The sequence below is a fragment of the Nicotiana sylvestris genome, chromosome 11, assembly GCF_000393655.2.
Source record: "Nicotiana sylvestris chromosome 11, ASM39365v2, whole genome shotgun sequence".
NCBI lineage: Eukaryota > Viridiplantae > Streptophyta > Magnoliopsida > Solanales > Solanaceae > Nicotiana > Nicotiana sylvestris.
Window position 1 is genome coordinate 150,550,464 of NC_091067.1, and position 13,049 is coordinate 150,563,512.

Here is a 13,049-nt window from a genome sequence, read left to right on the forward strand (position 1 = left end):
TTCCCAGCCTTTCTCCGATGGGTTTTTGTTCGATGGTGTTGTAAACACCATTGTTCCTAAGTTTCACAACCAGGTTTCTCTCACTTCTCCCTCTGGTTTCTTATGAAACCCTAATCTCGACCCAAACCTCTTAAATCTCTGTATTTTTTAATGATTTTCAACTCATACCTTCATGTTTTGCACTATTCTCTACTCGATCTTTACGATTATTCCAATTTTAAACATTTTTGTTCCCTTTGGAAACTAGGGTTTCTTAACCCCTTTTCGAAAATACTTTATCTTCCGATTTGAGTACTAAGTCATGATTCTCAGCACTATTTCTAAACATTTTGCTTAAGTCTGATGAAACCCTAGCTTTAGGGTTTATATTTGTATTATTGTCGTGTTTGCTTGTTTGTGTGTTCTTCTGGATTCTTCTTTGAGTTCCGTGCTCTTTGCTTTAATTTTGCCGCTAGTGTTTCATTCCCCTACCTTTCTGTGTTCTTTGCTTAAGATTTCTCTGATTGTTTACGTGGTGATTTTATACTGATTCTTACAAGCTCCCTTTAAGACTGTGATACTTGCCTTAAAAATTGTGATTTTGCGTATTTTCCTTATAGTTTGGTACTGATTTCAAATTGCTTCCTTAATTTATGGGATACCTTCCTTAATTAATACTGATCTCCTAGCTTTTCAATCTCGTTCATTCTTTTTGAGACTATTTTCCAGAATTAAGGTAGTATTCTGCCCTATATGTGTGCACAAATATGTTGATTGATTTGTCTGACATATTTCCCTAATTAAGTATCATGTACCTAGTCTTTATTGTATACCTTATGCTATTTTGTTTCCTTATGTGATCATACTATGCTTTATGATTTCTTTCCTTTTAAACAACTGCTTATTACTGTTTGACTTTGATTCCTTAATTAAAGGGGAGTCCTTATACTGATTTGATTATGATTGATACCCAGTTCCTTAAATATAAATTTCTACCTTGTTTGTTTACTCGTCTTCAGTACTATAAGTACCCCCATTCTCTTTTGCATGACACTCACTAACACATTGCATATCACAAACTCACACAGCAATACACATTGCTCTCTCTCTCTCTTGTGCTACTTCTCTCTCTTGCTCTGTTGTTGTTCCCTACTCCTGACTATTATTAGCCGGCTGGAAAGCCAAGGCTAACATTGTGCTCATATTTGGTTCTTGCATTCTGGTGTGCTCTCTTATTACTGGTATGTCCTGATTAGTTTCAAAGTTCCAAACCAATGTGGTTATTACTACTTTAGTGTGTTATATTCCTAAGTGTTTTCTATCTATGCTTCTGTTGTGCAATATGTAATTGACCCCTTGATTTCCTGTTGATACTTGCATACTCATGACCACTGTTTGCTCCTAATCTTGCCTGTTATGACTGTATTTTGTTACTACTTACTATTATGCCTAAATTCGACCATTTCTAGGTCCTTTAAAACTCTTTGATTTTGTGTACTCATGCTATTGAATTTGCAAAAGTCTCTGCATCTCTTGGTAATATTATGTGATCTATTTGTCCCCTTTGCCCATTATCCTTGTATGCAACTCTCCAATTTTTGGAAAAACTCTTTGAACTACGAATTTTCTTCTCCTTCATGCACTTCACACTACTCTTAGAAATTAGGTCCCACCCCCTTCGTGTGAGTATTGCTTTGAGTACCCCTGAGTACTCACTGAACTTTGACACACAAGGATGGTAATTCCACACTACACATGTCCAACATTCTGGTAAATGTTTGGGTGCTGGTATTGGCCAGGGACCCAATGGGGGCCCTAGGGAGCTTTGTCGCACCCTGACCATGTCAAGGCTGTGAAACTTGAAAGGAGTGAGGTTGGAAGAATGGGCCTGATTGAAAGCTTCCTATAGAATAACTTCTTATTTTATTCTTTATTACTGTAATTCGACTATCATTGGTTTGTAATAATTTGTAAATGAATGATTGGGGTTGAATAGTGAATATGGGAGGGGGTTATGCATGCTTAGTTTAAGTAATGGGTAGAAAACATGCTTATAGGACTCTATTTATTTATCTGCGCAATAGATAACCTGTATAGGACATGCATCTCACACATTAGAAATCATGTTCTAGGTTCTTTACTTTTAGCTTGTTGTTATATTCATTTAGTAACTATGATCAGTTAATAATAGGCAAACAACTGTTATAATGGCTACTGCTACAGTCTCATAATCATTCGCATTTAGAAATCATTTTTTAGGAACTCCTATGTGCATTAGACATCCTGTTGCTTAGGGTTTTATACTTGTTTGAGTAGCAATTGTTAAATGCCTTATTAGCATGCTTAATCTAATAATACAAGTGTGGTTAACTGTTTATTTATCCCTCTTACAACTAAAAAATCAATATGCATGTTCACCGTTTAAGATAATTAGGCAACGCATACGATGCCTAGACAAACTTTAGGCCTAATATTTTGAACTCTGCTGCTCCCATTCTTGCTGAAGTTCACTCTGTTTTTTTTATAAAAAAACTCCCGCTCTATCTGGAAACAAAATCTTGAAATTGTGCATCTATTTACTCTCACTGATTTTCTGATTCTTGTTCTATTATGTTTTCAAACTACTGGGTTACCATTCTCTGCCCAGAATCGTGCTATTTTAAATACTTGTCCAGCACCTCGTTAAGCTATTGTCACTACTTGATTTTCAAAAACCATGCTTTAACGATTTTTTTTATCTGTAGCTAAACTCAACTGCTGTTATCTATTCCTGTTTTCTGAAAACTCCCGTCTTTGAGACCTTAAATGCGTTTGAGACGTGCTGATTACATGTTCACTTGTGGAGGGATCTGTGAGCCTTTATTTGTCTTTGTATGCTCCCTTATGTGCGGTCCTATTTGTTATGTATGTCGCTTAGCATTTTATCTTTTAAACCTGAGGGTTCAGCCTACTCCTTACCCTGTAGGATTAGTAGTCTCAATGCCTCCGAGACTGATAGGATTGGGGCGGGTAATAGCATGCAATAAGTAACGATACCATTCCGCACTTTAATACTTTAACAGGGTGGGAAGGATAAAATATGGATATGATGACCGGTGCGCTAATATCACGTGCGACCCCTCTTCTGAGGAGTGATTGTTGGATATTGCATTGAAGTGATCCATATTAATCGTAAACCTAGGACCCCCACTTCCCTTTATTTGCTTTCATCTCTTCTTGTAAAACTATTCAAATCCTTTTTCATAAATTTTTGCCCTCTCTACTTGCTTTCAAAAGTTTTCAACCTAATTGCAATGTTATATGCGAGTCCTTATTTGAGCCTTGATTGTTTACTTGTAAAGTCACAATTGTAACATGGACGGGACCTTCTCCTCGAGATAATTTTTAGCCCTTACCCGAACTCTGGTTTTCCAACTCAAACCTTTCTTAAAAGTGTCCTAATGCACTATAATCATTAGGTGGCGACTCTTCAACTTCTAAGACCCAATTCTCGAAAAGGAATAGAGTTGTCCTCCCAATGTCGTATACCCGATTTCGACCCACGTACAGAAAAGAGGGCGTCGACAAGGTTTAACCCGTTAATTGGGACTATCATTTCTCATGAGTCCATCCCAATTTCTTGTTGGGTTAATTTTTGGGGTCATAGATTCTCTTTCTCAAGAAGAATTAAGCCCACAAGGCTTGAATCAGTATTTGCAACCACCAATTCTAGATTAAAACATAAAACCAACCCAAATAGCAAACACACATAGTCAATCTCACACTAGATAGAAACACCCATCAATTACCCACACTAGGGTTGAGCCACAACCCTAGTTAATGGGTTTAACTACTCATGCTAGATAAAGAAATTGAAGAAATAGATGAAGAACTAAGCATATTAATTAATTGCTAAAATTAATCTACAAGAATCTATTGTAAATGTAAAGCAAAAGTGCCAAAAATGGCTACAAAAGTCAGTCTCACGAGCGCAGCTATCAACTGGTCTATCTTAATACCTAAAACATGGTAAAATGTTTTATTTATTCTAGGCTGGAAAAACTGGACAAAAATACCACTGCGGGGTCAGTGCGGGCCGCATTAAATGGACCGCAGCCGCACTGGGTTCACTTTTTCTTCTCTGAACTTGGACTCCGCGGACCGCGTAGAATGGACCGCGGCCGCAGAGGGAGCTGGTGCAGTTCACGCACTCACGACCGCGGACCGCATGGCTTTGGCTTTGAAAACTTCATCCCTTTGAATCTCATGGCCGCGGACCGCATGAAAGAGTAGTGCGGCCGCGGAGCCTTCACCGCGGACCGCGAGATATGTACCGCGGCCGCGCTTCTTCTAGCCTGAATCACCAACTCTCTAAACCACCTAGTGCTGCTGCATTCCATTTTGCGCGGTCCGCACTAGGCCTTCTTTTCTTAGATTCCTTGGTCTTTGATACTCGAGCAGGTTTCACTCCTTTTTGAGCCAATTTTTGACATTTCATGAAAGGTTTTGTGCGGTCCGCATGAAAGGTTTCACTCCTTTTTGAGCCAAAACCGACCGCGGTCCGCGCTGGGTTTGTTCAAATGAAGCTTGAGTAGGCAACCTCCGCGGACCGCACAAAATAGACCGCGGCCACGGAGGTCCACCGTGTACTGCACTAAATGGAATGCGACTGCGGTGGCAAACTTCAGAGGGCACCACTTTTCACCATCACCAGTGCGGACTGCACAAAAGCAACCGCGGTCGCACTGGCAATCTTTAGAGACTGTTAACTTTTTTCAAACTATTTTGCATTGCATCAACTCAATCCCTGCAACATCTCACAATCAGTTAGCTCAAAAACCAAACCTACACTATCAAGAAAACACAGAGAACAACAATAAGAAAAAGACATGGGTTGCCTCCCAAGCAGCGCCTGATTTAACATCGCGGCACGACGTATGTTACCAGCACATCACTTTAGATGGAGAAGTGCCACCACGTGGCCATCATCAAATTTCCTAAGATAATACTTGACCCGATGTCCATTGACTCTTAATACTTTACCATTCTTGTTCCTTAGATCAAGAGCACCAAATGGGGTCACGAACACAACTTCAAGCAGCCCACTCCACTTTGACTTGAGCTTACCCAGAAACAGACGTAACCGGGAATTGAACAAGAGAACCATATCTCCAACCTTGAACTCCTTACCCCGAGCATATTTGTCGTGAAGGTATTTCATTTTGTCCTTGTACAAGGACGAGCTGGAGTAGGCATGGAATCTAAACTCATCAAGCTCATTAAGTTGTTCAACCCGCAGATTTGCCGCAACATCCCATTCTAAGTTCAACTTCCTCAAAGCCCACATGTCCTTGTGCTCTAATTCCACCGGAAGGTGACAAGCTTTTCCAAACACAAACCGACACGGTGACATACCAATCGGAGTTTTGTAGGCCATCCGATAAGCCCAAAGAGCATCATCTAACTTTTTCGACCAATCGGTCCTATTAGCATTGACCGTTTTAGACAAGATACTCTTAATTTCTCTATTAGAGACTTCCACTTGGACACTAGCTGGATGATAGGGGGTCGAAACCTTATGATTGACATCGTACTTAGAAAGCAACGTGTCGAAAGCCTTGTTGCAAAAGTGAGACCCCTCATCACTAATGATAGCACGAGGAGTGCCAAACCTTGTGAAAATACTCTTTTTCAAAAATGCCACAACACTCCAGGCTTTATTGTTGGGCAAAGCCATAACTTCAACCCATTTTGAGACATAGTCCACCGCCATGAGAATGTAAGTGTTCCCGCAAGAGCTCACAAAAGGACCCATGAAATCGATGCCCCAAACATAAAAAATATCCACTTCGAGAATTGTATTGAGGGGCATCTCATCCCTTTTTGAAATTCCGCAGGCTCTTTGGCACTCATCACATCTCTTCACCAATTCACCCGCATATTTGAACAGGGTGGGCCAATAATATCCGCAACTAAGCACTTTAGAAGCCATTCTCACCCTGCCATGATGGCCACCATAGGGTGAAGAATGGCAAGCCTCAAGGACACTCAATTGTTCTTCCTCCGGGACACATCTACGAATCACACCATCCGTGCAAATCTTGAACAAGTATGGCTCATCCCAATAGAAATCCAAACTATCCCGCTTGATCTTTTTCCTTTGGTTAGAAGAGAGCTCACACGGGATTATTCCGGTCACAAGGTAATTGGCAACATCGGCAAACCATGGCATATCCTTCATTGACACCGCAAGGAGTTGTTCGTCGGGAAATGAATCATTGATCTCAAGGTCGTCACATGGCCTCCCCTCCTCCAAGCGGGACAAGTGGTCTGCCACTTGATTCTCACTACCCTTTCGGTCAACAATTTTTAAATCAAACTCTTGAAGAAGTAACATCCATCTGATCAATCTTGCCTTGGAGTCTTTCTTAGTCATCAAATACCTAAGGGCGGCATGATCGGTATGCACTATAACTTTGGCCCCCATAAGGTAAGGTCAAAACTTTTCCATAGCAAACATAATAGCCAACAATTCTTTCTCGGTGACTGTATAATTTCTTTGAGCCTCATTCATGGTTTTGCTTGCGTAGTACACCGGATAAAATATTTTGTTGATTATTTGTCCCAGAACAGCCCCAACCGCAACGTCACTAGCATCACACATGAGCTCAAAAGGCAAGCTCCAATTTGGTGCGGTAATGATAGGGGTAGAAGTCAACTTGAGCTTGAGAAGCTCGAATGATTGCATACAACTCTCATCGAACAAGAACTTTGCATCTTTCTCAAGCAACTTGCACAATGGATGTACCACTTTAGAAAAATCCTTTATGAACCTCCGGTAGAAACCCGCGTGACCAAGAAAACTCCTCGCCCCTTTGATAGAAGTAGGGGGAGCCTCGAAATAACCTCAATCTTGGCCTTATCAACTTCAATTCCTCGCTTCAAGATCTTGTGACCCAACACTATACCTTCTTCTACCATAAAATGACATTTTTTCCAATTGAGAACAAGGTTGGTATCTTCACATCAGGCCAACACTCTATCCAAGTTTACCAAGCACTCCTCAAAAGAATCCCCCACCACGCTGAAATCATCCATGAAGACCTCTAAGATATCCTCCACCATGTCGGTGAAAATAGCCATCATGTAATATTGGAAAGTCGCCGGAGCGTTACACAATCCAAATGGCATTCTAGAGAAAGTGAATGTGCCATAAGGACATGTAAAGGTGATCTTCTTTTGGTCCTCAGGGGCAATTAGAATTTGATTATACCCCGAGTAACCATCCAGAAAGCAATAAAAAGCCCGGCCCGCAAGACGATCAAGCATTTGGTCAAGGAATGGCAATGGGAAGTGATCTTTTCTAGTCACCTTGTTCAGCTTCCGGTAATCCATACAAACTCTCCACCCAGTGACCGTTCTATTGAGAATGAGCTCATTGTTGTCATTGGTCACCACGGTCATACCACCCTTCTTTGGCACACACTGCACCGGAGAAGTCCACGAACTGTCAGAAATAGGATAAACCACCCTAGCATCTAGCCACTTGATAACCTCTTTCTTCACCACCTCTTGCATCGACTCATTTAATCTTCTTTGATGCTCCAAGGAAGGCTTTGCATCCTCCTCCAAGATGATTTTTTGCATGCAAAATACGGGGCTTATTCCCCGAATATCAGCTAATGTCCATCTGATTGCCCTTTTACGCTTTTGAAGAACCGCCAAGGTGGCTTCAACCTGCATGTTAGTAAGGCAAGAAGAAAGAATAACAGGTAAAGTAGAATTTGAACCCAAGAATTTACACCTGAGGTGTGGAGGAAGTGGCTTCAACTCCAACACCGGTGGCTCCTCAATCGATGGCTTTGTTGGTGGAGTTTTGCGGTTTTCAAGATCCAAGGATAGCCTCCTAGGCTCATATGAATATGAACCCATACCATGCAATGCATTCACGCACTCCACTCTACTAGCATCATCATTGACATCCATATTAAGAAGCACGACCTCAAGGGGATCTTCAACATGGATCATGGAACTTGTGTCATCCACTATCACAGCTGTGACAATGTCCATAAATTAACACACCTCTTTGCTATTGGGTTGTCTCATTGATTTGCAAACATGGAATACCACCTTCTTATCCCCCACTCGAAAAGTCAACTCACCCGCTTCAATATCAACCAATGCCTTCCCCATAGCTAGGAAAGGCCTACCAAGAATAATCGGCACTTCAAAGTCCACCTTACAATCCAATATGACAAAGTCGGCCGGCAATATAAACTTATCCACCCGGACAAGCACATCATCACTAATTCCTAATGGTCGCTTCATCGATCGATCCGCCATTTGAAGTCTCATTGAGGTAGGTCGAGGTTGTTCAATTCTCAAAGTCTTGAAGACCGAGTAAGGCATCAAATTTATGCTAGCTCCCAAGTCACAAAGGGCCTTGGCAAAATCCGCACTTCCGATAGTACAAGGGATAGTAAAAGCTCCGGGGTCCTCAAGCTTCGGTGCCATTGAATGCACTACGGCACTCACTTGATGATTCATTTTAATTGTTTCGCACTCTATTGACCTTTTCTTTGTAACCAAATCTTTCATGAACTTAGCGTACCCCGGCATTTGCTCAAGTGCCTCCACCAAAGGAACATTGATTGTGAGGCTCTTCATCATGTCAATGAATTTTTTGAATTGATTGTCACTCTTTTGCTTTGCTAAACGTTGAGGATAAGGTGGAGGTGGCCTAGGAAAAGGTGCCTTGGCCTTTTGTACAATTGGCTTGGGCATGTCAATCACGTGTTCCCTAGACAGGTTCACGGCATCTTGAGTCTCTATCTCAGCTTCATCATCAATATCAATCCGCACATCATTGTTCATATTTTGATTAACCACATCATCAACAATCAAAGGTACATCATCATCCCGCAACTCAACATCTCCATCCATAACTTGCTTTTGCATTGAGGCATTCACATCACTGCCTCTCCCACTTCTTGTTGTAACCACCATCACATGATTATTATTCCCACCCTTCGGGTTCACCACTGTATCACTTGGTAGAGCACCATTGGGACGAGTATTCAATGCTTGAGAGATTTTGCCTAATTGTACCTCTAAGTTCCGGATAAATGTGTTATGAGATGCTAATTGGGCCTCGGAATCTTGGTTCTTTTTAATATTTTGCTCGAACATGCTTTCAATTCTCCCCATATCACTTCCGGAAGAACTCGGACCTTGAGAAGGAAAGGGGGTGAATTGTTCAGTTGTTGGTACATGGGGGGCCTTTGAAAGCCTTGCCCCTGGTTACCTTGGTTCCCACTATTGTTCCACCCTCCTTGATTGTTGTTGTTGCCCTAATTATTGTTATTACCACTCCAATTCCCTTGGTTGCTTTGATTACCCCAATTATTGTTTTGGTTGTTGTTATTCCAATTACCTCTGCCTTGTTGCTGATTGTTGTTATTCCAATTACCTCCGACTTGTTGTTGATTGCCCTAATTTCCTTGAGGATGCCATTGTTGATTCGAAGAGTTTCCTCTATTCCCTTGGTAGTTATTGACATATTGGACCTCTTCGCGTTGATCATCATAGCACTCTTTTGAATAACCACCACCATCATTGTTGTTGTCATATTATTCACAATTACCTTGAGGGTGTTGTCCTCTTTGCCTCCTTTTCAACATAGAAACACCTTCCATTGCATTGACTTGGTGCGGGTTTTGGACTTGTTGCAATTGCGCCTTTGCCAATTGATTCATAGTTGTTGTAAGCTCGGCGATGGCTTGGCCATGATCGTGCAATTCCTTGTGCAAATGGATTACTGTGGGGTCACCTTGGGGAACATTTGCTCGGCTTTGCCATGCCGAAGAGGTGTCAGCCATTTCATCAAGTACATCACATGCCTCTTGGTAAGAAAGTTTCATAAAGTTCCTTCCAGCCAATTGGTTCACAATGCATTGATTCGTGGTGTTGATGCCCCAATAAAAGGTTTGTTGAATCATAGCCTCGGTCGTTATTAGAGCACTCTTTCACCATTGTTCTATATCTTTCATATCTCGTGCAAAGGTTCCGTTGGCTCTTTCTTAAAATCTAGAATTTCATCCCGAAGAGCTGCCATATGACTTGGAGAAAAGAACTTGGCAATAAATTGGTCCGCCAATTCATCCCATGTTGTAATAGAATGATTGGGGAACCTTTCTAACCAATCCAATGCTTTACCCCGAAGAGAAAACGGGAAAAGCCTCAATCTCAATGCATCCTCGGACACGTTTGTCTGCTTGCTACCCCAGCATGTATCCATGAACCCCCTCAAGTGCTTGTAGGCATTTTGATTGGAGGCACCCGTAAAATACCCTCTTTGCTCGAGCAAGGTCAACATAACATTTGTGATTTGAAAGTTCCCCGCCCGGATTTGGGGAGGAACAATAGCACTGGTGTATCCTTGATTTGGTAAAACTCTAGGAGCCACTCTCGGCGGTGCCGGAGGAGGGTCTGGAATATTGTTGTTCTCATTTGTATTTACATTGGCATTTCGACCTCTCCGTGGAACTTGAGATAAGACCTCATATTATTCTAGATCCTCTACCTCCTCCCCCACTATCACATTGCTGAGAGGGACATTTGCATTAAGAGTCATTTGTACCTGATTGATCGACACAAACAAAATTAGTAAACAAGAAGAAAAGAGAAGCAAAATACAAAACTAAATAAACAGATAGTCAACACCGTAAGCTCCCCGGCAACGGTGCCAAAAAGTGATCGCAGCCAAATCGACGCTACACTAAGGTAGGAAGAGCGGGTCGCAATAGCTTTTACCCGATATGAGGGTCGGGATCGATTTCCTCAAGGAGCTAGAAGTTGAGTTGGATTGTCTGTCTATCCTAGAGATGTGTTTGTACTCCTAATGTCACTTCAAACATTTTTGAGTTTTCGAATTATAACTAATTTTATAAAACTATTGAGTAACATAGTGCTAAGTTGTATCTAATGGGAAGAAGGGCACTAGGGTCGTGACACTACCTAGGTGGCTAATTGACGGGTAGATGTTACTAAAGTTCGATTGACATAATTAAGGCTTATACTATAACTATTGCACAATTTTACCCACTCTCACACCTCTCGATAGAGAGAGTGATTTTGCCTAATTGACTCTCTCGAGACCAAATGGGTAGGCAAATTAGACCAAGCAACTAGGGTTCAAGTAGGGTAATTACTCTCTCGAGGTTTAACCCATTAATTGGGACTATCATTTCTCATGAGTCCATCCCAATTTCTTGTTGGGTTAATTTTGGGGTCATAGATTCTCTTTCTCAAGAAGAATTAAACCCACAAGGCTTGAATCAGTGTTTGCAACCACCAATTCTAGATTAAAATATAAAACCAACCCAAATAGCAAACACCCATAGTCAATCTCACACTAGATATCAACACTCATCAATTACCCATACTAGGGTTGAGCCACAACCCTAGCTAATGGGTTTAGCTACTCATGCTAGATAAAGAAATTGAAGAAATAGATGAAGAACTAAGCATGTTAATTAATTGCTAAAATTAATCTACAAGAATCTGTTGTAAATGTAAAGCAAAAGTGCCAAAAATGGCTACAAAAGTCGGTCTCACGAGCGCAGCTATCAACAGATCTATCTTAATACCTAAAATGGTAAAATGTTCTATTTATGCTAGGCTGGAAAAACTGGACAAAAATACCCCTGCGGGGTCAGTGCGGGCAGCATTAAATGGACCGCGGCCGCACTGGGTTCACTTTTGCTTCTCTGAACTTGGACTCCGCGGACCGCGTAGAATGGACCGCGGCCGCAGAGGGAGCTGGTATGGTCTGCGCACTCACAACCGCGGACCGCATGGCTTTGGCTTTGAAAACTTCATCTCTCTGAATCTCATGACCGCGGACCGTACAAAAGAGTAGTGCGGCCGTGGAGCCTTCACCGCGGACCGCAAGATGTGTACCGCGGCCTCACTTCTTCTAACCTGAATCACCAACTCTTTGAACCACCTAGTGCGGATGCATTCCATTTTGTGCGGTCTGCACTAGGCCTTCTTTTCTTAGATTCCTTGGTCTTTGATACTTGAGCAGGTTTCACTCCTTTTTGAGCCAATCTTTGATATTTCGTCACTTTGTCGATAAAACCTGCAATCAAGCACAACTTGTAAGCCTTTTAGGACTATTTTGTAACAATATATGATCAAAGCATAGGCATGTAGGGGCATAAAACATGTTAAAATCCTAAATTATCAAACTGTCAGTAATCAATACACATTCTCATCGATCTGTCCTTCTTCTTAACAAACAACACTGGTGCACCCCAAGGGGAAACACTAGGTCTAATGAAACCTTTCTCAAGCAAGTCTTGCAAATGTTCCTTCAACTCTTTCAACTCAGGCGAGGCCATACGATACGGTGGGATAGAAATGGGCTGAGTGCCCGGAGCCAAATCAATGCAAATATCAATATCCCTATCGAGTGGCATACCCGGCAGGTCTGAAGGGAATACCTCAGGGAACTCACGAACAACTGGCACAGAATCAATAGATGAAACCTCAGCACTGGAATCGCAAACATATTCCAAATAGGCTAAACACCCCTTCTCGGCAATACGTCGAGCCTTCACATACGAGATAACATTGCGGGTAAAATGACCAGGAGTCCCTCTCCACTCTAAACGAGGCATGGCATGACAGTCCAAGATAGCGTGGTAAGGTGATAACCAGTCCATCCTTAATATAACATCGAAATAGACCATGTCTAAAAGCAATAAATCTACACGAGTCTCAAGACCCCCAATCACCACAACACAAGAACGATGGACTCGATCGACCACAATAGAATCACCTACCGGTGTAGATACATAAATAGGAACACTCAATGAATCACTAGGCATGATCAAATATGGTGCAAATAAGATGACACATACGAGTATGTAGACCCTGGATCAAACAACACTGAAGCATCTCTATCACAAACCAGAACCGTACCTATAATAACTGCATCTGAAGTCTCAACCTCGGGCCTGGCTGGAAGAGCATAACATCGAGGCTAGGCCCCACCACCTTGAACTACATCTCTGGGACGGCCTGCA